The 26723-nt window shown below is 43.9% G+C and overlaps 1 long non-coding RNA gene across 3 annotated transcripts in view; it reads right to left on the bottom strand.

The window, feature by feature from the left end:
- Positions 1 to 26723, bottom strand: part of LOC115510057 — a 35903-nt gene that overhangs the window by 8721 nt on the left and 459 nt on the right. For all 3 annotated transcript variants that reach the window (XR_003967590.1, XR_003967593.1, XR_003967591.1), the window contains exons 2-3: positions 7333 to 7441; positions 4543 to 4751 (exon numbers count right to left, since the gene is read on the bottom strand). This is a non-coding gene — a long non-coding RNA (uncharacterized LOC115510057). The remainder of the gene's footprint in view (positions 1 to 4542; positions 4752 to 7332; positions 7442 to 26723) is intronic.

Genomic DNA, 26723 nt, shown 5'->3' with positions numbered 1-26723 from the left:
GGGCTCCGTGCTGACAACATGGAACCGGCTTGGAATCCTCTATCTCCCTCTCTCTCTGCCCCTCCCCTGCTGGTGCTCTCTCGCTCTCTCAAATAAATAAACTTTAAAAACAAAACAAAACACACCTCTCAGAAGTGGTCATTGCCAGAGAGGAAGGAGATGGGCACAACGGGTGAAGGGGACTGGAGGGTACAGGCTTCCAGTCATGGGATGAATAAGTCACAGGGATGAAAGGCACAGCATAGGGAATAGAGTCAAAAGTATCTTAAGAGTGATGTCTGGTGACAGAGGGTAGCTACACTTGTGAGCACAGAATAACGTATTAGAGACGGCGAATCACTATGTTGCACACCTGAAGCTAATATAACATGATGTACCAACTATACATCAATCACACGCACACACGCACACACACACACACACACACACACACACACACACCACCCAGTATTTGCAGACTGCCTCTGTGCTGGGGTGTTCCTTCAACACTCAGCCAGGCTGTTCACAACTCTGCCTCAGACGGCACCCCTGTTTGCACTGAGCCGTTTTCAAGTTGCTTTTTCCTTCGTTCAGCATTCACTCGGTTGCTATAAACCTTGACGGTTTTCCAGAGTTCTGACAAAGTTAGTTCTGATAGTGTCTGCTTGCTTTCTCAATGTTTCTCTGGGGGAGCTCAGAGCGCCTTGTCTGAGCAGTAGTTTGGATTGCTCTAACAGAAACATTACAGTCTGGGTGGCTTATAATAAACAACAGGAATTTCTTTCTTACCTTCCTGGAGGCTGGAAGTCCAAGATCAGGGTGCTGGCATGGCCAGGTTCTGGTGAGGACCCCCCTTCTAGGTTGCAGACTGCCAGCTTCTTATTGTACCCTCACAAGGCAGAGAGCAGATACAGGAAGCACAGCTCTCGGGTGAGTCTTGTAAGGGCACTAATCCCATTAAAGGGCTCCTCCCTCCTGGCCTCATCTAAGGTCAGGCCTCCCGAAGGCTCCACCTCTTAATGCCATTACATTGATAGGAGATGGGTGAGGTTTCTTTTTTTTTTTTTTTTTTTAAATTTTTTTAATGTTTTATTTATTTTTAAGACAGAGAGAGACAGAGCATGAGTGGGGATGGGGCAGAGAGAGAGGGAGACACAGAATCTGAAGCAGGCTCCAGGCTCTGAGCTGTCAGCACAGAGCCTGATGCGGGGCTCGAACTCACACACTGTGAGATCATGACCTGGGCCAAAGTCGGATGCCCAACCGACTGAGCCACCCGGGCGCCCCAAGATGGGTGAGGTTTCAACACAGGAATTTGGGGATGACATTCAGTCCATAACATGCCTACTCCGCCATTTTGTTTTTTAAAGGCTTCCCTGGTGATTCTAATGGGTAGCCAAGGTTGACATCCACTACTCTAGATTCAGAACCTTGCATCACTGCTTTCAACAGGCTCCTCAGGTGATTCTGATGCAGCCCCGCCGAGCTTTGGGATCCTGCAGATTAAATAAATTCTGGGACGGACCTCAGAAAGTCCACTTTGTCTCATCTTCCTCCAGTTCCAGGGAGCCAGACGGGATGGACAGGTCAGCCTTTGTGTGGATGGCTTTCCATCTGTCCACCACAGCACGTGGTGCCCACGAAGGGCTGCATTTGGAGTGAATGAGAATTGCTCCCATTTGCTTCCCAAAGGAATCAGAATGGAAATATAGAAAGGAGCCCAGGATGTGCCAGATTCCTGCCTCCAAGTATGATCATTCAGTTGAAGCTTCTCAGCGGATCTGTTTTGGGACTTGGCATATGCGTCACCTGCACCCGAGCTAGAATCCCCCCAAATCACAAAGATTTCGGGTCACAAGCTTTTGGGTAAGTGCAGCTGGGAGGGTGAAGCTCTCTCAGTCCAGTTGAACTCCAGGCTTCCCCCCTCACAGACATGGGGTCCTTGAACAGTAAGTCATTCTGGGATGACCAAGAGATTTCTTTCTCTCTCACCACCTGTGACCATGCACCAGGCTTTAATTATCTGAGTCTCAGTTTCCTTAACTGACTGGTGAAAATAATTACACACCTCAATTCTTGTTATTACTATAGAAGATAAACGCAGGGTAAAAAATACAATGATAATAATAAATGTGTAGTAAAAAATAAAATAATAATAAATGTGTACTTTGATTCTGTTTTTGTCAAAAATTATGTCTATGTCTTTAACTTTATTTTGTTCACATTTATTTATTTAGAGAACAAGTGATTGTGCGTAGGGGAGGAGCAGAAAGAGGGGGAGAGAGAATCACGAGCAGACTCTGTGTTGTCAGCTTGGAGCTGACTCGGGGGCTGGATCCCACAAACTGTGAGATTATGACCTGGGCCAAGCCAAAAGTGGGCGCTCAGCGGACTGAGCCACCCAGGTGCCCCTATAATTACGTATATATCTTTATACATATACTGATCTTTATATGTTTGTGTGGATATATGTGTATGTTATGTGTTTATGCACACAATGCTGCCTAGAACAATGTTCGCCAAATAGGTAGTGGGATTGGAGATGATTTTTTGTTGTCCTCTTTGTACTTTTCTAGCTTATTTATGATGTGCACGTACTATTTTTAGAAAAGAAAACTGAACTTTTGGGTCCAGGGGGCTGATTAAGTCCTATGATTCTCTCCCCCTCCAAATATCCCATTGCAATGACAAAATGAACATTTTAAGTACTAAGGAAAGCTATCAAAGTAATAATAATAATTACTCTTAGAATTCTGAGGTTTAAAATCTGGCACAAAGTGCTTACCGATTATGATCTCCATTCCCTAGCCATCCTAAAGAGAACCCTTCTTGTGCCCTGGACCCCTCTGCAGTCAGGTGGAGAGTGGACCTTTTCTCAGCATAATATCTTTAAATGAATCAACTTCTATGCACAGGATTACAAAGGAAATCATTTATATCAACATACAGTTATCAAAATATTTAAAAAACAAATCTGTCATATAGTGACATATGTGCTTCTATATTAGAAGATTTAGCAGGGTGTCTAATGACTACCATCATTTCAAAGTCATGATGAGCATAAATGATGTTATGAAATGACTCCAACAATACCATCATGGCAGGAAAATACCCGGTTTCTATTGATGATGAAGTCACAGAAACTGCTAACACTACTACAGTTTGTTGCTTATGTTTGTAGGCGAAGAAAATGCTGCCTTGAACTTAGTGAAAAGAAAGGCCATTTTTCTCTCCCAGCATTATAGACCTCCAAATTTAACAAAATATGTGCGCCCAGAGATCTTCGCTTAGATCTGTCCCTCTGTTTGTTTGGTCTCTTTCGCGTTTACATTGTTCCTCGAATGTACGAGGGCCCGTGGCCGCCTGCTCATGGGGGAGGGTGGGACCTAGGCTAAAGGTTACTGAATGCTATGTGATTGGCAGGGGGTCTCTTCACTGCCAATTTGGTATGACGATTAGGAAGCTCCCGACGCATGTTTAGGTCCTTCCTCCCGAGCTGGTCAAAGTCCCCAGAGATGGTTCCCCCAGCTTCTTTTTAGGAGAGTGTAATTCTCCCTGCCAGCATTCTAGAATCTAGGTCAGGAAAGCAGCCTGTAAGAAGATTGGGTGGGGCATGCCAGGCTTCCATATGTAAACTTTCACTTAATCCCCCTGCTTTCGGGCAGATGTCCCATCTTCCACGACACGTGGTGTTTCCCAGCCCAGATGCCCTCTTGTCATAGTCGACCGCTGTGCCATCCAACACAGCAGCTTCTGCCAGCTACTCACATTTAAATTCATTAAAATAAATAAAATAAACGTTCAGGTCCTTAGTTGCACCAGCCACATATCAAGGGCTCAGTAGCCACATGTAGCTAGTGGCCAGCTACCATATCGGATGGCGGTACACGACCCGTCCGTCACTGCAGAAAGTTCCATTGGACGGTGCCGTTCTAGAGCAGGGGTTGGGATTTTTTTTTTTCCTGTAAAGGGCCGGATAGTAAATATTTTTGGCTCTGCACGCCATATGGCCTCCTTCGCACCTACTTAACTATGTCATGGTAGCGCGAGAGCAGCCGTAGACAATACATGGGACCTGCATTGGAATGCATGGCCGCGTTCCCACCAAACTTTATTTATGCACTCTGAAATCTGACTTTCATATCATTTTCACGTGTCACAGAATGTTATTCTGGTTTTGATTTTTTTCCAGCCATTTGCAAATATAGGACTATTCTTAGGACAGGCTGTCCCGAAACAGGCAGCGGGCTAGATTTGGCCTGTGGACCATGGTTTGCAGACCTCTGTCTTTGCGTTTTGCCTTTTCAGAACAATTCCTGTACTGTTATTTTCGTAGGTTCGGGGAGGAAGCAGAGGGTAAGGGGTGTAGTTTTTCTAACCTAGAAGTCTCATTACCTGTTCAGGGCCTGTCTTCCCCCAGTGCCTTAGAACCTGTGAGCACGGAGACCCATCTCTCTTATTCACCATTCTCCACCTAGTGTCCAGTACAATGTTTGACATTGACATTCAATGGAGACCTGCATTAGGCTCTTCATCAATAGAACTCAATGATCAAATGCTCACCAAGCCACCTTCTTTGTATAATTTGGCTTTTCACTTAGATCTGCCTCCGGGAAAGAATGTGCTGGTCACACTGATGAGAGTATTCCAGTCTTCTCAGCAATTATATTTTTTGTTATCAGTGAATACACTGACGTTCCGATTTTCCACATCAGTCCCATGAGCTTGGTAAATGTAATTCCACCTCGGAGAGAAGACATCAGCTTCTAAGCCTGTGTAGAATCAAACAAATCTTGGTTACAGAAGTGGAAGTCTCAATTGAATTTGATAAGAAGACTTGTAAGGAGAGGGGAGGTAATCTGGTAGACATAAGTAGTGGGAGGTTTTAAATGCAGGGCTGAAATTGCCTTCCCAGCAAGATAAAGGAGAGAAGGTTGCCGAATGCTAACATTTCCCAGACCATAAGAGGACAATGTGCCAAGGGCATTGTCAGAAACCAAGTGGATGGGGCAACAGGCACAGGTTAAATTAAAAGTATATGTATCCCAAACTCCTGGAAGATAACAGGAGAAAACCTTGGGTCTGGTGATGGCTTTTTAAAAAACATTTATTTATTTTTGATAGAGAGAGAGCACGTGCGGGAGACGGGCAGACGGGGGGGGGGGGACAGAGGATCTGAAGCGGGCTTTGCTCTGACAATCGTGAGCCTGATGTGGGGCTCAAACTCACAAACCGTGAGATCACGACCTGAGCTGAAATCAGTTGCTCAACTGACTGAGTCACCCAGGCACCCCTGGTGATGGCTTTTTAACTGTTTATTTATTTATTTTGAGAGAGAGAGAGAGAGTCTGTGCATAAGAGGGGGAGGAGCAGAAAGCGAGAGAGAGAGAGAGAGAAAATCCCAAGCAGGCTCTGAGCTGTCAGTTCAGAGCCTGACACAGGGCTCAATCCCACCAACCATGAGATTATGACCTGATCCGAAATAAAAAGTCAGATGCTTAACCCACTAAGCCACCCAGGCATTATTTTTTAATGTTTATTTCTTTATTTTGAGGGAGAGAGGGATGATGCCTTTTAGATAGAACACCAATGGCACAATTCATGAAGTAAATCATTGATTAGCTGGACGTCATTAAAATTTAAAACTTCTGCTCTGCAAAAGACAATGCGAAGAGTGTGAGAAGGCAAGTAACAGGTTAGGAGAAAATATTTGCAAAAGACATACTTGATAAAGACCAGGAGCCAAGATACGCAAAGAACTCTTAAAACTGAGCAATAAGAAAACCAATCCGATTAAGAAAGAAATCAAAGACCCTACCAGACACCTCACCAAAGATGATATATAGGGGGCGTCTGGGTGGTTCAGTCAGCTGAGCATCTGACTCTTGATTTTGGCTCAGGTCATGATCCCAGGGTTGTGGGATTGAGCCTTGTGTCGGGCTCTGTGCTGAGCATGGGACCTGCTGGAGATTCTCTCTTTCTGCCTCTCTCTTCTGCTTGCACTCTCTCTCTCTCTTAAAAAGATAAAGATGATATATACATGGCAAATAAGCATGTGAAAATATGTTCCACATCATACATCACTAGGGAAATGCAAAATAAATGCAATGAGACACCACCACTTAATCCTGAGAAGGGCCAAACTCCAGAATATTGACAACACCAGATGTTGGTGAGGACGTGTAACGACAGGAATTCTCATTCGTTGTCAAATACGGTGTCTGGAAAAAACGTCCCTCTTCCTATGTAGTGGCTTTTCACCTCCCAGTCTGCCTGACATCAGATCCCATGACCATGAGTTGTCCGCTTAATTGACTATATTACCTATTTTTGTGCCCTATCCTACAAGAGGTAAGATAAATACGTGAGAGTGATTTGGGCCACAATGGGCCGTGCAGACTTAACAAACACGTCCTAGGTGCCTGTAATCTAGCACGCTCTTTCGCTTGTGTCATCACTCCCGATTTATAGCAGAGGAAACTGAACCGGAACAAGAGGACAGATGAGTTGCTCCATTTATACAGGGTTTCAAAAACAAAGGAATTATGGGGGCGCCTGGGTAGCTCAGTTGATTAAGCATCCGACTTTGGCTCAGGTCACGATCTCATGGTTCATAAGTTCGAACCCCACGTTGGGATCTGTGCTGGCAGCTCAGAGCTTGGAGCCTGCTTCGGGTTCTGTGTCTCCCTCTCTCTCTCTGCCCCTTCCCTGCTCATGCTCTGTCTCTCTCAAAAATAAAATAAAAACATTAAAAAAAATTTTTTTTAAAGAAGTCAAAAGCCAGATGCCCATAATGCAGTATTTGAAAGTTCTGAAAGAGACTTTTTTTTTTTTTTTAATTTTTTTTTTTTCAACGTTTATTTATTTTTGGGACAGAGAGAGACAGAGCATAAACGGGGGAGGGGCAGAGAGAGAGGGAAACACAGAATCGGAAACAGGCTCCAGGCTCCGAGCCATCAGCCCAGAGCCCGACGCGGGGCTCGAACTCACGGACCGCGAGATCGTGACCTGGCTGAAGTCGGACGCTTAACCGACTGCGCCACCCAGGCGCCCCTGAAAGAGACTTTTAACCTACAATTCTATTCCCAGCCAAATGGAATCAAGTAGGAGAGTAAATAAAGACATTTTCAGACTTGTGAGGACAGAGAAAGTTTGTCTTTTTTTAAAAAAAAAATCTTTGTTAAAGTATGGAGAATACATTAGCATCATGGCTATATTTGCAGGAAAGAATATAATAACGTTATATTGTGTTATATTTGGGCATAAGTTAGGATATGCCTGCCTCTGCTGACAAAGCAAATAACCACCAAACTCTCAGAGGCTTAGGACAATGAAGACTCCCATCTCACTCACACTACACGTTGACTGTATCCTGGTGGGGGTGCTCTGCTCTCCCAGGACTCAGGCTAACGGAGACTCTTCCACATGACAGGTGTGGCAGTGGGCAGGAGAGCATGCGTGTCTGTGTACGGGGTGAGAAACTCACAGTCATTAAATGCTCCAGCCTAGGCTAACAAAGGTCACTCCCTCCCACAACCCATTGGCCAGCACCAGTCACATGGCTACACACAACTAAACGCGGTGGGGGACTTTTGAAATCAGCCAGGCTGACAAAAGATGGAAAACAGAAGCAGGGAGGAAAGATGGCGGGAAAAATACTGCTCATGCCTTCATCTTAGAAAGTGAAATGTCAACTCTGGAAAACAGTATGGAGGTTCCTCAAAAAGTTACAAATAGAACTACCCTATGACCCAGCAATTGCACTACTAGGTATTTATCCAAAAGATACAAAAACACTGATTCGAAGGGGCACATGCACCCCGGTGTTTATGGCGGCACTATCAACAATAGCCAAAGTATGGAAAGAGCCCAAATGTCCCTCGACGAATGAATGGATAAAGATGATGTGGTATATATATGTACACACACACACACACATGGGAATAATACTCAGCAATCAAAAAGAATGAAATCTTGCCATTTGCAACAATGTGGATGGAACTAGAATGTATTATGCTAAGCACAATAAGTCAATCAGAGAAAGACAAATATATGATTTCACTCGTATGTGGAATTTAAGAAACAAAACTTATGAACATAGGGGAAGAGAAGGAAAAATAAGATAAAAACAGAGAGGGAGGCAAACCATGAGACTTAAAAAAAAAATTTAATGTTTATTTATTTTTGAGAGAGACAGAGACAGAGACAGAGGGAGTGTGTGTGAGCAGGGAAATAACAGAGAGAGAGGAAGACACAGAATTCAAAGCAGGCTCCAGGCTCTGAGCTGTCAGCACAGAGCCCAACGTGGGACTTGAACCCACAAACCGCGAGATCATGAACCGAGCCAAAGTTGGGAGGCTCAACTGACTGAGCCACCCAGGCGCCGCAAGAGACTTTATTTTATTTATTTATTTTGAGAGAGACAGAGAGCACGAGTAGAGGAGGGGCAGAGGGGGAGAGAGAGAGAGAGAGAGAGAGAGAGAGAATCCCAAATAGGCTCTGCACTGTCAGTGTGGAGCCTGATGCAGGGTTCGAATCCAAGAAATCGTGGGATCATGTCCTGAACTGAAACCACGAGTCAGACGCTTAACCGACTGAGCCACCGAGCCACCCCTAAGAGACTCTTAAATATAGAGAACAAACTTAGGGTTGCTGGAAGGGTGGTGGGTGGGGGGACAGACTAAATGGGTGATGGGCATTAAGGAGGGCACTTGCTGGGATGAACACTGGGTGTTGTATGTAAGTGATGAATCACTAAATTCTACCCCTGAAACCAATACTACACTGTACGTTAACTTGAATCTGAATCAAAGAGAGAGAGAGAGAGAGAGAAAGTGAGTTGTCAAAAGGGATTGTCCATGTGATAGAATAAGAAAATAGGGGTGCTGTTTATTGAATTTATGAGGAGAAATGAGAAATACCAATAAATATATAAATAATCAACAGTTGGAGAAAGCACAGAGTAGAAGTGAACTTTACAGACAATAAATATTGTCTAGCTATTGTTTATATTTAGGGACATAATCACCTGAAAATCAAAGTGATTAAAAGAGATTGCCCCAACGGAGTTGGGCAATGGGCATGAGAGTTTGCTTTTCATGAGAAACTCTCCTGTGCTGTTTGGTATGTTACTATGTATATGAACGTATTAGCAGGGCTCTCCAGAGAAACTGAACCAATGGGTGATAGATGTTTACAGATAGATATGGATATGTGTATATGTACATGTGTGTATACAAGACAAAGAGAGAGATTTATCGCAGGAATTGGCTCACACACCATCTCATGTCTGTAGGCTGGAGAACCAGGAAAGCCAGTGCTGGAACATTCCAGTCCAGTCCAAAGGCCCGAGAACCCAGGGAGCAGACAGTCTGAGTGTAAAGACCTGAGAACCAGAAGTGCCAGTGTCCAAGGGCAGGAGAACATGGATGTCCCAGCTCAGGCAGAAAGAGCAAATTCGCCATCAACAGATTGAGCGATCCCTGCCCCTCCCTCCCAACATTGGTGATCTTTACTCAGTCTACTGATTCAGATGCTAATCATTTCCAAATACACCCTCGCAGACATACCCAGAAATAACATTTACCAGCTCTCTGGGCATCCCTTAGCCCAGCCAGGTTGACACATAGAACTCACCATCAGAATGAACTACATTTTGTTTCAAATAACATAGTTTTGGAGGTTGTACATCCCAGTTCACCATTGGGCAACTCTCCTAGACTTCAGGTCCCTTTTCTATAAAGTGGGGTAAGCTTTTATGAGGACTACATGAAATCACGTATGGCAAGAGGCGGGCATAGTGCCTGACACGTAGCACATGCTGGTTACATGGCGACACATCACGGACATCAGGTCCAGACTGACTCTGTGTGCAAGAGATTTGAGCCCTGAGCCTTGATGAAGAAGGTTCTGGGAGACCATCCAAACCACCTGCTTCTGCAGGTTGGGCACGGGTGGCCTGGTCTTATCTGCAGCTACACGAGGAGTCAGTCCCCAGGACCAGGACTAGAACGGCCTCCTGTCTTCCAACCCCAGGCCCTGCTGGCCACCCCTGTGGTCTCTGAATCAGAACTGCATTTGGCCCTGGACATAGAGAAAGAGCCCTTTGGGAGGAAAGGGATCATTTCCTCCAGTGCAAATTGTTTCTTTTTGTGCTGGCAAGTCCAAGGTGTTCTGACAAAGGTCAAAAGTATTTATTTTCTTTAATACTGGAGGGGTCAGAGTGAGTACAGACAAGGATGAGCCAAAGTGGGGAAAGGAGAAGGGGGGGGGGTGTCAACTTTGAGAGCTGAAAAAGCTTCTTATCAGAGGCAATGGCTGTTTTGGGGGCACAGACACAACTCCTGGTTTTCTATTAAAAACAGCAGAAATTACAATGAGAGAAAATTAAGAAATCATTAAATACAGACGATGCGGTCAAAGCCACTCTCCCATCTAGTCCTGCCCACCTCCCGATTATCTCTTCCTGCTCCCTACCCACATGTGACACCTGAGCCCTGAGCTTTGCCGCTCTGCTGGGCTCCTGACCGCTGCACTCCCCTATGCCATTCCCTCTGACTGGCTCGCCCAACCCCAGTTCCCTGGCTAGTTGGGCCCTTCCTCTAGGACTCAGGTCAGGCGTCCTCTCCTCCTCAAAGACCACCCTGCCAGCTCTTCTTCTGTGTACCCATCACATCACATCTTGGCATCTTAACACTTATCAAGCTGTGTCGAAATCGCCCAAACTCCCATCTGTCTTTCCAATTGGACTGGAGATCACACACTGGACCCTCAGACTCAGATCTGGCATTCAGAGAGAATTATGTTTTACTTGCTTGGCCTGTACTTTTTTGGGCCCACATGGTGTTTTTAAAAATTTTTTTTGCATTCATTGCCAAAAATTAAAAATTAAGAGATTGCGCAAAAAAAATTTTTCTTTTCCAGTTTCTGGCTTCTCTTGAACAAACTGGAAATCCAGTAAGACGGGTGCAGTTCTCCACCTTTGTGGTAGTGGCCCCCTTCGGATAGAGCACTGTTTATTTCTCCACAGTCCCCACCATGCTCTATTGTCTCTGCATTTAAGCCTCATCTCAGAGCCATTTGTCATAACTCTTGCAATATTGTGGGTTGTTTTTTTGTTGTTGTTGTTGTTTTACAGTGGAAGAAGAAAATAAAATATTTCTCTTACCCATGTTCCTTATTCACACCTGGTCCACTTCCCTCATTTATGTCACCAGACTAGACCCTGTAGGTACCTTGGCTTTCCACCCTTGTACCAGGAGCTCCTTGAAAACAAACAAGATGGGGGGGGGGGTGCCTGGATGGCTCAGTCGGTTGAGCGTCCGACTTCAGCTCAGGTCATGAACTCACTGATTGTGAGTTCGAACCCCGCATCGGGCTCTGCGCTGACGGCTCGGAGCCTAGAGCCTGCTTCGGATCCTGTGTCTCCTTCTCTCTCTGTTGCTCTCCTGCTTTCTCCCTCTCAAAAATAAATATTTTTTTTAAATAAAAAAAAAGAAAACAAACAAGATGTTTGTTCATCTCTGTCGCTCCAACAGCAAGCACAGTGCCTGGCTCAGAGTAGGGAACCATGAATGAAACTCTTGCTGTTAGAAGAGAATCCCCCTGAGCCACCCATTCAACAAATTTTACTGAGTCCATCTGTGTGTCCCTTTCCCTAACTTGGTGTTCTCTCTCTTTACCTTCAGAGTCCTGGATCCTCTCGGAATCCCCAAATAATTAAAACTTCTCTGTAGGTTCATTGGGTATTTCTCACAAAACCTTGCTCTTAGCAATTACATCAGAGAAGATCGTAAGAACCATTGATCGGTAGTGGTAGTATTTTTATCAGTAATAAATAGTTATCGTTTATTGAGAGCTTCCCACGTACCAGGCACTGTATATACATTTCCTCAAACAACAACCCTGTGTGGTGACCTTCAGGAAAGCACATTCATTCACTCACGGTTCTGGAGCAGGTGCAAGAAGACTTGAGGTGGGCAGCCTCTGTCCCAACCACAGAATCGGACTTCTCCCGGGTCCTGGGCTGGTGGCTTCCAGGCGTGCCTCCTGGCATGACCAGAAGACCTGCGAAATGACTCCGGTCTGGGGCTCCTGACTCCAGGCCAGCTAACTGTCTCCTCCCAAGCACTTTGACACCTCCTTTATGGATTCTTTCTTCTTTCTCCTACACGGCAATTTTAACCAGCCCAGGGACCAGTTGTTCTGCCCTCAGATCGATAGCCCTGGGGAAGGCCTGCAGACGGCCTCTAGAAGCACCTCAGCTGCTCCTGCAGAGGGACTGCCTCCTGATTCTGTTCAGTCGTATTATGTACTTCTTCCGCTTTATTAAAGCTGCCTCCTTTCCGAACGAGTTGGCACAAGCCCAATAGTAGTGCCTAAAACTTTTAATTTCAAAATCCAGAATCATATTTTTCTTCCTTCCTGCCTGCCTCTCTCTCTGTCCCACTCTCTCTCTCTCTCTCTCTCTCTCTCTCTCTCTCTCTCCCTCTCTGTCTTGTTTGCTTCTTAGTCATCATGATGTTTTAGAAGAGATTTAAAGCCACTCTTTGGCTGGAGTAAGTGCTCAGGAAGCATTTAAGACAAAGAGATGAAAGAATAAATGATAGAACAGTCAGCACTTGGTAAATGGTTGATGAAGGAGAATCAAATGAGATAATGCATGGAAAACTGATGTATATAATCTGTCAATGGTGGACCTTGTAACCAAGCTGGACGAGACTGCAGCCTTATCCGCTGGCGCCATCTGCTGGAAACAAGATAGCACAACAGGTCCGTTTCCGCTTTACTCAGGTATGGGGACGCCGGCTTCTGGAAACGCCCACAAAGGGCTGAGTAAAAAGGGAAGAATACATTTCGGCAAAACCTAGTATGGGCCAGGTAGCGTGCTAAGGGTTTCACACTGCTTTCCATGCATTATTTCTCTTCATCCTCTACTATCATTAGAAGAGGCAGATACTATTATTATTGCATCTTTAGAGATGAAAAACCTGAGACTTTCAGAGGTTTACAGCAGATTCACGAAGTCTAAAGCCACATAGCTAGTGGGTATTTGAGATAACACTCGAACCCAGCTCTGTGTGACTTAGGAGCCTTGTGGTTTTGGTTCCTCAGGAATTAAGACCCCAACGGGGAGACGTGCATGCTGCAAGTTTCCTGCAGTGTGCTCTCAAGGTGACAGGTGGAAGGGAAAAGTCAAACTGCAATGCAGCCTCATCAGAGGTCTCAGCTGACGCCCACCCTGCGGGGAGTGGGGAGGAGTAAAGAGGCGGGATGGCAGGGAGGCTGGACCTTGGGGCTCCCACTTCATACAGTCATTGGATGCAGTACTCGGGCTGGGGTTGCGCTCTTCAGCCAAGGGCAAGTCCCCAAGAGGGACTCAGTTGAGTACTGTCAGCGGCCAATGCTCCCAGCAGATGGGGGAATGGGTGCCTCAGTATTAGAGCGGAGGATCTGGGCAGCATGCCACAGTGTCCACTACAGAGGCTGGGCACCTATCTTACCTGCATCACTGCTCAAATAAGGGGAACAGCTGGTAGGCAGACAACGTCAGTGTCATAGATAGTGGGAGGGGGATTTAAAGCGTGAAAGTGGTTCTGCCCACCAATCGCTCAATGCACCTGTGACTCAGGCCATGCCTGCCATCCAGCTGCAATAGCCAATGTACTTTGACCAATTCATACGGAAATACTATATAGATTATTTCATGGGTTCCAAACCATTAATAAAGAAGTAAAATGCAATGTGCAACTAGCTGGACAAGTGAAGTGGTTGGTGATGGATTTCTTGACATCCTTAAATAAGAAACAGAAGGACTGGGTGCCACAAACTGACTAATGCATAAATGTAACTGATTTTTTACAAAAAAATCACTTTGTGGTAAATCAAATTGTGTAAAAACATTTCAGTCTTTCCCCCATGCCACCTCCATAGAAGGAGTGGGTTTTTTATGTTGGAGACTGGTGGGCTTGTTCATTCTACTTCTTTAGCTTGGTGGAGAGCAGTGCATGGTTTCCCCCACCCACTGACAATAGACTTGACCACGTATGTGATTTGCTTTTCCCAGTGGGATGTTAGCAGTTTTGACACAAGCAGAGGCTTGCAATGTTGACCTTGCATGGTTAATCTTGCCCTCTTGTGCTTCTGCAATCCCAGAGAACATGGCCTGGCTAGGCTGCTAATCTAAAGATGAGAGACACCTAGAGCAGATCTTGACCTAGTCTACAGCTTGGAGCCACGCCCAGGCAAGCCCCACTGAGCCCAACCTAGATCAGTCAACCTACAGAAGTATACATGAAAATAAATGATGGTTGTTTTATACTACTGAGATTGGAGATGGCTCGTTATGAAGCAATAGCTGATTGATACATGTTCAAGAGTTGTAGAGGATAACACACATGGATATCTCAAGAATAATTTCAACTGTACATGATCTTTCTTCAAGAACTGTCTTTAGGGGCGCCTGGGTGGCTCAGTCGGTTAAGTGTCCGACTTCAGCTCAGGTCATGATCTCACGGTCTGTGAGTTTGAGCCCCACATCGGGCTCTGCGCTGACAGCTCAGAGCCTGGAACTTGCTTTGGATTCTGTCTCCTTCTCTCCCTGCCCCTCCCCACGTGTGCTCTGTTTCTCTGTCTCTCAAAAATAAATAAATATTTTTTTTAATTAAAAAACAAAGAACTGTCTTTACACTTAATCTCCATGTAGGATGAGACTCAGGTACTTAAACATGGAACAAATTGGGCCACACATTTTTCTTAGCATCTGTGGCAGAGACCATTAGATGTCCCCTAATAAATGTCTCTCTTTCTTCTACAAAGCAATGAGAAGTTCTATCCAAAATCTGTGTAGGTCCTCCAAAGGGTGACACTAATGTCTACTAGATATGGCCATGAGGATATTGGACAAGGCAGAGTTTTCCTGAGAGAAGAGCCAGGGGTCACAGAGGTCACAGGACAGGGACATTCCTCCCAGATTAGCAGGACCAACTCACCTGCCACAAAAAGATGATTTTATAATTCCTGGGATCTGAGTAGTATTTAGAGATCATCTCCCTTGTACCTAGGTACATGGTCCCCCAAATGAATGCTAATCTTCCCAGCTTCCCTTAGAGCCAAGTAGGGCCATGTAGCTGACTTTTGACCAATAGATATAGATCAGATAATCACGTTGCAGATTCTAGAACCTTTATCAAGAGACAGCTGTGTTGCACCCAATACCTCCACCATCCCCCTGGGGTCTCTGACTCTTTTCCTTTTGGCTTGGATGCAGACATAATGTCAGGAGTTGGAGCAGCTATTTTGGAACATGAGGTGAGCTTGGAAATAGCAGCTATGTGCAATGAAGCAACAAGAGTAAAGGTGCCTAAGTCCTAGAAGACTTCATGGCACAAACAATGCCAAACTTCTTGTCTCCAACTTTTTTTTTAATGTTTATTTTTGAGAGAGAGACAAAGCTTGAGTGGGGGAGGGGCAGAGAGAAAGGGAGACACAGAATCCGAAGCAGGCTCCAGGCTGAGCTGTCAGCACAGAGCCTGACGCAGGGCTCGAACTCATGAATTGCAAGATCGTGACCTGAGCCTGGCATCTCTTTTATTCAGACAAACCTAACCCTAACTGATACAGCATCCAACTATTGACAATTCATAGTCCCAACATTTAATTAGAAGGAAAAAGATCTTTTCTCTGTTGTAACTGTTAGTAGAAACAATAGCACTCTAAAAATGTATATCTGGGGGCACCTGGGTGGCTCAGTCAGTTAAGCGTCTGACTTTGGTTCAGGTCGTGATCTCGTGGTCTGTGAGTTTGAGCCCTGCATCAGGCTCTGTGCTGACAGCTTAGAGCCCAGAGCCTGCTTCGGGTTCTGTGTCTCATTCTCTCTTTGCCCCTCCCCCGCTTGTGCTCTGTCTCTGTCTTGCAAAAGTAAACACATGTAAAAAAAAAAATTAAAAATGTATATCTGGAAGTGGTTCAACATGCTGGAAGAAAAGAGCAGACTGGAGTTGGAACACCCAAGTTCTAAACCCAGCACTGTTGCTGATGAACTGTGTGATCTGCCATTTTCTTTCCACTGGGAAACCGAGGAGTTTGGAATAGGAAGCAGAATCATCAATAAACATAGGAAAAGATGCTTACCTTCACTAGTAAAAGAGAAATGCAAATTAAGACAAGTAGATACAATTTCACACCAATCAGACTGGCAAAATCAAAAAGCCTAATAATTCCAGGTGCTGATGTAGATATGGGAAAACAGGGATTTTCATACAATGCTGGGGGAACTGTAACTTGGTACCATCAATGAAAATTAATCATTTGTGGTAAAGCTGAAAAACGTGCCTATCTTGTGATGCAGCAGCTCGACTTCTAAACATATACCCTGGAGACACTCTCCCAAGTGTGTCCCAGGAGATGCTCTAGTATGTTTGCTGCAGCATTGAGGAAACAGCCCATAATCTCAACGTGTGTTACAGAGATAAGTTAGGTAAGTACGTTGTGATATATTCAGGCAATGGAATACTATCACAACAGTGAAAATGAACCATATCTTTGTTCAGGTCTTGAACCCCTAATGCTGAGTGGTAAAAGCAAAGTACACAGTGATACATATGACAAGATGGCATTGATATAAGAAAGTTTAAACCCACAAAACAATTCTACATATTGTTCCTGGGTATACACATGTGTGATAAAACTATTAAAACATGGTGGGAAAAGATATGTGACCAATTCCTGACAGTGGGTCCCCCAGGGAAATAAAATGGGGAAGGATACAAAAGGAATTTCAACTTTATGTGCAATGTTCCATATCTTGGGTGCCTGGGTAGCTTAGTCTATTCAGCATCTGACTCTTGATTTCGGCTCAGTTCACGGTCTCACGGTTTCAAGAGTTTGAGTCCCACATCAGGCTCCATGCTGACAGTGTGGAGCCTGCTTGGGATTCTCTCTCTCCCTCTCTCTCTCTCTCTCTGCCCCTCCCCCACTCTCTCTCTCCCTCTCTCAAAATAAACATTAAAAAAAATCTTTAAAAAAACACAAAACAATGTTCCATTTCTTTACTATAAAATTAGAAGCAGGGTACCTGGGTGGCTCAGTCGATTGAAAGTCCAACTTCGGCTCAGGTCATGAGTTTGAGTTCGAGCCCCAAGTTGGGCTTTGTGCTAATAACGAGGAGCCTGCTTTGGATTCTCTGTCTCCCTCTCTCTCTCTCTCCCTCCCCTCCTTTCAAAAATAAACATTAAACAAATAAATAAATACGGGGCGCCTGGGTGGCTCGGTCGGTTAAGCGTCCGACTTCAGCCTAGGTCGTGATCTCGTGATTCGTGAGTTTGAACCCGCGTCGGGCTCGGTGCTGATGGCTCGGAGCCTGGAGCCTGCTTCCAGATTCTGTGTCTCCCTTTCTCTCTGCCCCGCCCTTGCTCATGCTCTGTCTCTCTCTGTCTCTCAAAAATAAATAATATTTAAAAAATTTTTGAAAATAAATAAATAAATAAATAAATAAATAAAATAAAATAAAATAAAATAAAATTAGAAGCAAAACTGACAAGATTTGTCACATTACTGTCTTAGGATTTTGTGTCTAAACTTTTGAAGTTATAAATGAAAATGAAAGAATCTGAATGAAATGATACCTAAGGTCTCATTCAGCCCTAAATTTATATGCACAAAACACATACGAAGCATGGTACAATATACAAAGAATACATCAGTTGGAGGTCTTTCAGTTATGAGTGACCAATACATACACACACATCACACCAACAACAAAACTGTCTGAAGCAAAAGGCTCATGTTACCAAATACTCATGTGTAGCCTCAGGTAAGGCTTGATCCAGGACTCAAAAGATGCCACCACATCCATTTCTCGGCTTTTCCTCCCCACTGGCCCAGAAACGATTACACAACGGCTGAAGCAGTCTCTGGCTTTACATGTACCCATCACAGAGTCCAGGGAAGAAGAGATCATCTGTGTCCCTGAATTATCAGCACGAGTCCTTGCTAATAATTAGGGCAATGCAAACTAAAAATGCACTTTTTAAAATCGGGGGGCCTGGTGGCTCAATCAGTGAAGGGTCCGACTCTGGCTCAGGTCATGATCTCACTGTTCGTGAGTTTGAGCCCTGCATTGGGCTCTGTGCTGACAGCTCAGAGCCTGGAGCCTGCTTCAGATTCTGTGTCTCCCTCTCTCTCTCTGCCCCTCCCCCTCTCGCTGTCTCCCTCTATCTCAAAAATAAATAAACATTTAAAAAATGCACTTTTTTTTATTCTATTTTTTTATTCCATTTATTTTTTAAATTTACATCCAAGTTAGTTAGGATATAGTGCAACAATGATTTCAGGAGTAGATTCCTTAGTGCCCCTTACCCCTTTAGCCCATACCCCCTCCCACAACCCCTCCAGTAACCCTCTGTTTGTTCTCCATATTTATGAGTCTCTTCTGTTTTGTCCCCCTCCCTGTTTTTATATTCTTTTTGCTTCCCTTATGTTCATCTGTTTTGTATCTTAAAGTCCTCATATGAGTGAAGTCACATGATATTTGTCTTTCTCTGACTAATTTTGCTTAACATAATACCCTCTAGTTCCACCCAAATAGTTGCAAATGGCAAGATTTCATTCTTTTTGATTGCTGAGTAGTACTCCATTGTGTGTGTGTGTATACCACATCTTCTTTATCTATTCATTCAACTATGGACATTTGGGCTCTTTCTATACTTTGGCTATTGTTGATAGTGCTGCTATAAACATTGGGGTACATGTGTCCCTTCGAAACAGCACATCTGTATCCCTTGGATAAATACCTAGTAGCACAATTATTGGGTCGTAGGGCAGTTCTATTTTTAATTTTTTGAGGAATCTCCATAATGTTTTCCAGGTGGCTACACCACTTTTTAAAATAAAAAAATATATATATTAAAAAATGCACTTTAAAAAAAATTAATCTGCATCCAACGTGGGACTTAAACTCACAACTCTGAGATCACGAGTCACATGCTCTACCAACTGAGCCAGACAGGTGCCCCCAAAATGCACTTTTAAGTACTATTTTTTGCTTATGATACTGGCAAACAATTAAGTCATTCCTGTACTGTGGGTAGGAGAATGGTGTGGGTATCTTCTATTTGGTCCTCCAGATTGGCTCTCTGTCCTCTCTTCCTCTTCTGTGTCCTAGGGGACAGGCGTGCATCGGCTACAACAACAGATTACCTGGCCCTCTGTCATCTGGTTCAGGTCAGCCCAGTAGAAGATCAGAGGGAAAAGAGTGATTTGAGGCATTTATTCCCTTCACCCCTTCTTTGTGGGTCCATATTGGGCTGGCTTCACCCATCCCTTCACACGACTCTCCTCCCTGTTCTCCTCCCCGCTCTCTCACTTTGCTCCTGCTGGCCCAGGAGTGGTGATAGCCCAATTGTTACCAGCCCCGGGGGTACTGTGCTGTTCTTTGTAAACAGTCCTTCTTTATTAAACTCTCTTTGGAATTCTCCTATGAGTGTGCCATATTAGGATACAGAGAGAAAACTGGCATAGAACATCCACTTCTCTGTACCCGCTCTAGACAAAAACTTGCACATATATAAAAAATTAGAGACAATTTAAACATTTTCAAACAAGGAAGCTGCTAAATAACTATAGTACATCCATATTATGACATATCATACAACTGTTTAAAAAGGAGATGGATCGGGGCGCCTGGGTGGCGCAGTCGGTTAAGCGTCCGACTTCAGCCAGGTCACGATCTCGCGGTCCGTGAGTTCGAGCCCCGCGTCAGGCTCTGGGCTGATGGCTCAGAGCCTGGAGCCTGTTTCTGATTCTGTGTCTCCCTCTCTCTCTGCCCCTCCCCCGTTCATGCTCTGTCTCTCTCTGTCCCAAAAATAAATAAACGTTGAAAAAAAAATTAAAAAAAAAAATTTAAAAAAAAATAAAATAAAATAAAAAGGAGATGGATCTATTTGCCTAACACAGGAAGACTTCTAAGACATATTTTTGCACGCAGAAAGTAAGGCTCAGTACCATAATAAATTATATTAAAATGATACCTATTCGTATAGTTTTATGAACCCTATAAAACTACAGGAAAATTGTCACTGCCCCGCCCTGTAGCAGGACTACACATCCCCACCCTACTGAAGTCAGGTTTGGCCATAGGATTTGCTTTGACCATGGAAATGTGAGTGAACATGACAGGATACTTCCAAGCAGAAGCTTTAAAAGCTTCTACCATTCTTTCTTCTCCCTCTGCCATGAGATAGGCACATCCTGGCTGCTTCTTCACTTATGTCCAGAGAAAACGGCTGAAGCCAACCCATGACAAACATGTAAGGATCGAGAAATAAACCTTTGTTGTTGTAAGGCACTAAGATTTTAAGGATGTTTATTACTGCAGCATAACCTGACCTACCGTGACTAATGCAAGCTGCTATATAATTGCTACTCGGTTACTTTCTGGGGAGGCGAAATGGCACTGAGGGTGGTGATCACAGGGGACTTTCACTTTTAATCTTTAATATTTTAATTTTCTTACAATGGAAGCATATCCATGCATCACCACGTAATAAAAATACATGATTGAAAATGAATACAGCAGGTGTTTTCTTAAAATTCAGGGCTAAAAAAAATATCATTCTTAAAATACACGCACAAACACCCAACAAATTAATGGTTCTTGTTGCCCAGCTGGCACTCTGAAGAAACAGACTGAAGGCGGATAGCTCTGTGAACTTCCCAAGGCTAGAGAAAGTACTGCAGCATGACATGCCTTGCCACTTTCCCTGCAGGTAGAAATCTGCAAAACCTACACACGCTGTGAAACTTATTTCTGGTTCAGTTATCGTGAAATTGAAATAGACTCATAATTTTTTTTTTTTTAGGTTAATGATGCCTGCCTTTCCAGTGACCTTATTTATATGAGAGCAAAGGTGATTATATGACCAAAATTCAATTCAGAACTCTAGTCTCCTGGCACAGTCAACTCTTATGTGGCTCTTCGTGAGAGCCATGGGAGCTCTGTTTCTGATTACACCTATAGATCTAAGTCCGGAATTCAGCCTTGGTTCCATTAAAACAAAAGCCAAAACGGGGTGGATGGATATCAAAGACCTCATGTGAGTTGACATGTCGTAGACTACCCCACAATTTCAATTTCTTATTCAAGCCAGACAACAGCTCTCTGATCCTTGAGCTCTACTTTTGAAACAAATGTCAATGGCCAGCCTCTACCATCCAGTGCCCAGTCCCCAGCTTCACATGGTCAGGAAGTTACGGTGGCAGCAGGAGTAGCTGTAACAACCCTGACCTCTCAATCACAGCTGTGATGACTTTGAAACAAGAGTTGTCCCTTCCCTCCCTGTCATCCCATCCCTGCCCTCCCCAAGTTGGAAATGCCAGATCTCTCAATGAGTCTACAAGCACCTAATTTCCGATATTAAATTCCTTTCTGCTTAAAATATTTAGAGTGGTTTCTGCCTGTCTCCTACAAAAAATTCTGACTAAATACAGGTTGGAAGATGATATTCAGAAAGTAGACCCAAATACATAAACACTAAAGAAAAATAAGAGAGGGAAAAAAAACAATATTAGAAAATCATTCCAAGAGTTCAGCTATCTGAATCATTAGGAGTTCCAGAAAGTGAAGACACAGAAAATAGGGAGATGGAGGAAAGACATCACCAAAGAAAGAATTCACAAAAATATCCCAGAGCTGGGGGCATCTGGCTGGCTTAGTCAGCTGAGTGACCAACCATTGGTTTTGGCTCAGGTCATGACCTCACTGGTTGTGAGATCAAGCCCCTCATCGGACCCTGTGCTGACAGTGCAGAGCTTGCTTAGGATTCTTTCTGTCCCTCTCCTGCTCACACTCTCTCTCTCTTTCAAAATAAATAAACATTAAAAAAAAAATCCCAGAGCTGAAGGAAATGGGGTTTCAAATGGAAAGAGATCATTGAGAAATAATTAGACATTATGTACCTCTTCATATGATGCAATAGGAAATACATAACCCCACCTGTAAAATATTCTGTCAAAAATTGAACTGGAATCTAATACAGGACATTCAAGGTATTGTATCACATTTTAAAAACACCACAAAGGTCCAATCAGACAAATTCAGACTGTGAGACATTCTACAAGATAATTTACCCAGTTTCTTCAACAAATCAATTGTAAAAAGAAAAAAAAGAAAAAAGAAAGAAAGAAAAAAAAGGAGGAGGAGTAATTGTTACAGATTCAATGAGAATTAGCAACTAAATGCAATGGGTAGACCTTGAATCTGGACTTAAGTAGGCCAGTGTAAAAGAAGTCATTTTTGAGACAATGAGGGAATATCAAACATGGACTGTGTGTGTGTTAATTTCCTGAAGTGTGATCATGGAATTGTTATTTCATTATTCATTTTTAAATTCTCATCTAGGGGCGCCTGGGTGGCGCAGTCGGTTAAGCGTCCGACTTCAGCCAGGTCACGATCTCGCGGTCCGGGAGTTCGAGCCCCGCGTCAGGCTCTGGGCTGATGGCTCAGAGCCTGGAGCCTGTTTCCGATTCTGTGTCTCCCTCTCTCTCTGCCCCTCCCCCGTTCATGCTCTGTCTCTCTCTGTCCCAAAAATAAATAAACATTGAAAAAAAAATAATTTAAAAAAAATAAATAAATAAATTCTCATCTGTTAGAACTACATACTAAGGTATCTACAAAGGCAAGGGTGTAGTATCTGGGACTTGCTGTAAAATCCTGCTAATAGTAAGAAGGATAGACTGAAGAGTAAAATAAAGCTGGGTGATGGGTATATGGAGATTATTATACTACTCTCTCAACTTTTGTGTTTGCTTGAAAATTGTCATAATAAAAAGTGAAAGAAAGGAAGAGAGGATGGATGGAGGGAAAAAGGAAAGAAAAGGAAGGGTGGGGAAGGGAAGAGGAGGAAGGAAGGAAGGGAAGAAGGAAGGAAGGAAGGAAGGAAGGAAGGAAGGAAGGAAGGAAGGCAGGCAGGCAAGCCACTGGGTGTCTCAAGGCTGTTAACCATGAAATTTCAGAGTAATAGGAACAAAAAGAAACTTTGGAGAAACAAACTAGGTTCTTACTTTGTACATCCATGTAAGAATGGCTGAAATAAAAAACAAAACAAAACAAAAACAACAAGACCTAACAATACCAAATGCTGACATGGATATGAAGCATCAGGCACTCTCTTTCACTACTGGTGGAAATTGAAAATGGTACAGCCACTTTGGAAGATGGTTGATAATATTTTACAAAGCTAAACATAGGTTTAACATGTGATTTAGCAATCGTGCTCCCGGTATTCACCCAAATGAGCTGAAAACTTACGTCCACACAAACACCCGCACAAGGAGGTTTATAGCATTTTTTCTTCTCTCTCTTTTTTTTTTAAGCTTATTTATTTTGAGAGAAGGAGAGGAGCAGAGAGAGAGAGAGAGAGAGAGAGAGAGAGAGAGAGAGAGAGAGAGAATCCCAAGCAGGCTCCCCACTCTCTCAGTGCGGGACTCGACCTCAGATCATGCCCTGAGCCAAAACCAAGAGTCAGATGCTTGACTGACTGAGCCACCCAGGGGCCCTGGTTTATAGCAGTTTTATTCTCAACTGTTGGAAACTGAATCAAGATCTCTGTCCCTCAGTAGGTGTATCTGTTTGCTAAGGCTGCTGTAACAAAGCCCCACAAAGTGGATGGCTTCAAACAACCAAATTTATTCTCTCACAGTTCTACAGGTTAGAAGTCTGAAAACCTGGTGTCAGCAGGGCCATGCTTACCTGGGACTCTGGGTAAATCCCTTCCTGCCTCTTCCTAGTGTCAGGCAGTGGTTACAAGTCCTTGGTGTTCCTTGGCTTGTGGCTGCCTCACCCCAATCGCTGTCATCACATGGCCTGTTCCTCTTTTTAGAAGGACATCCGTCATATTGGATTAAAGTCCACCCTGATGACTTCATCTTAACTAGATTACACCTGCAAAGGCTTGTCCAGATAAGGCCACAGTTCATAGGTACCAGGGACTAGGACTTCTGTATTTCTTTTTGGAAGATAGGAGTTGAGGGGTACCTGGGTGGCTCAGTGGGTTAAGCATCTGCCTTTGGCTCAGGTCATGATCTCATAGTTTGTGGTTTCCAGCCCTGCATTGGGCTTTCTGTTGTCAGTGCAGAGCCTGCTTCAGATCCTCTGTCCCCTTCTCTTTCTCTCCCTCCCCCACTCCTGCTATCTCTCTCAAAAAATAAACATTAAAAAAAGTTGTTTTTTTTTTTAAAAAAGGGGGCACCTAGGCAGCTTGGTTCGTTGGGTGTCCGACTTTGGCTCAGGCCATGATGTCACAGCTCTTGACTTTAAGCCCCGTGTCAGGCTCTGTGATGACAGCTCAGAGCCTGGAGCCTGCCTCACATTCTGTGTCTCCCTCTCTTTCTGCCCCTCCCCTGCTCACACACTGTCTCTCTCTCCCTCTGAAAAATAAATAAACATTAAAAAAAATTAAAAATAAAATAAAAGACACAAGTCAATCCATAAGCAGGTGAATGGAAAAAATGTGGTATGTTCATACAATGGCGTATTACTCCGTGATAAAAAGAAATGAACCATCAAGCCATAAAACGACATAGAGGGACCTTAAATCATATTGCTTAGTGCAAGAGTCCAGTCAGGAAAGGTGACACTCTTAGGATTCTAATGATATGACATCTGGAAAAGGCAAAATTAAAACAAAGCATAAAAGAGAAGTGATTGCCAAGGAATTGGGGTGAGGGCGGGGGATGAGGGTCAAGTAAGTGAATAGTTGGGTTTTTGTAGGGTTTCTTTTGTCTTTTAAAATTTTTTTTGTTTTAGCCTAAATGTTATTTACTGGAAAGAGCAGAGAGAGTACAGGCCCTCTAGGGACAGGAAGGAACAAAACAAGGTGCAATTCTGCCTCCTGTTCAGCATCTTCTCTGGCTGGCCCACTGGGCATAAGGCACAGGGGAGTTTTTTGTTTTTTTAATGTTTGTTTGTTTGTTGGTTGGTTTTTGAGAGACAGAAAAGAGAGAGCACACAGGGGAGAGGCAGAGAGAGAGGGAAACACAGAATCCCAAGCAGGCTCTATGTCATTAGTGCAAACGCCTGACACTGGGGTTGAAGTCACAAACTGTGAGATCATGACCCGAGCCAAAATCAAGTCAGAAGGACTCTTGATCGCCTGAGCCACACGGGTGCCCCGGCACAGGGGGGTTTAAGGCAGTGAAACTGTTCTGTAGGAGATAGCAATGGTAGATACAGATATCTGCATTTGTCAAAATTAATTCAACTGTACAAAATAAATGAGCCCTAATGTAAACTATTGCATTAATAACATATCAATATTGGTACATTGATTGTAACTAATGTGCAACACTAGCTTGTTAATGTTAGGGGAAATGGGGAGGGGCAGAGATTGGGTGTATGGGAACACTGTCCTTTTTAATCTTTCTGTGAACCTGAAACTGCTCTACACCAATAGCCTATTAATTAAAAAAAAAATCTTTTACAGAATCTGAGGCTCAAGTATCTTCCCTTTCAAAAAGTCTTTCCTGCTCTCCCACCAACCCAAGATGGATTGTGCCTTTCTCTCAGGCTCCCAAAATATCCTGGGCTTCATCTGCCACATTGTATTTCAGTATCTGTTTGTGTCTGTCAATAGCTGTGGTTTGTTGACCTCTGGCCTAGAATGCAGAGATGATGAAAGCAGGGAATCCATGCAACCTGTTAGCAGACACTCAGGGGTGCCTGGCAAAAGGCACTTCGGTTCCCTCAACGCACTGATGACGTCATTTGGGTATAATTATCATGAGCCCTCTGCCCCACTAAGGCATTTTCTGGCTGGGGGCAGAAGCCACAGTCACATTACATTGCATTATTTCAACCTGAGCCAATCTCTAGATTACTGATCTTTTTTTGGTTTGCCAAAGATGGATCCCCATGGAGAAGTTTTTGCACTGGAAACTCTTCTGGGGTTCAAATCCTGCGGTTTTAACATCAAATCCGTGCTGTTTACATTACACAACACTCTCTTTCAATCTTGCTCATATTAAAAGTGTAGGGGTCACTGGCACAAATGCCTACATGCAGATACATAAATGAGAAAAGCAGACTCAGGTCCGGAGGGGACCCTGGCACTTTGAAAAGTCTCTGACCTAGAATGGACAGCCACTCCTTGGCTTCAGCCCATTGTTGCCACACAGGAATGTGAACGCAGTCCTGCCAGATGGAGTACTGATGCAGATTTCTGTTCACACGGAAATGTCTGCCTTTAAAAAATGTTGGCAACTAACACAAATGGTTTACAAATACTGGAGCTGGCATATTGGGAGGATAGGGCATTATCCCGCTGAAATGGGGTTTTATCATGGAGGGGAAAGAGCAGGGAAAGGGAGAACCTTGACTGTCACCTGTCATACTCAAGGCGCTTATCAACAGTCTTCCAGGTCTGAGTAACCACCAAAGGATTTAAGCAAGAAAGGGAAGATAAGAATGGCATTTCTTAAAGATCACTTTGGCAGTTGATGGGGGCAGGGCTGAGGGTAGGGTGGTGAGTTAGAAGTCTGTAGCATTCAGCTAAGTAAGGGTAAAGGAGAGATGACAAAGGCCTATTTACTTTGTTCTTTCTCGTACCAGACTGTAAACTCCAAGACAGCAAGGCACGTCTGTCTCATGCTTGCTCTGTCTCCAGCACAGAGCACAAAGCCTGCTCAGTAAATATTTGTTAAAAGAATGAATGAAAGGGAGGGAGAAGAGGTGAAAGACATTCTGGAGAACT

The sequence above is a fragment of the Lynx canadensis genome, chromosome A3, assembly GCF_007474595.2.
Source record: "Lynx canadensis isolate LIC74 chromosome A3, mLynCan4.pri.v2, whole genome shotgun sequence".
Classification (NCBI taxonomy): domain Eukaryota; kingdom Metazoa; phylum Chordata; class Mammalia; order Carnivora; family Felidae; genus Lynx; species Lynx canadensis.
This window is presented reverse-complemented; position numbering and strand designations above follow the sequence as displayed.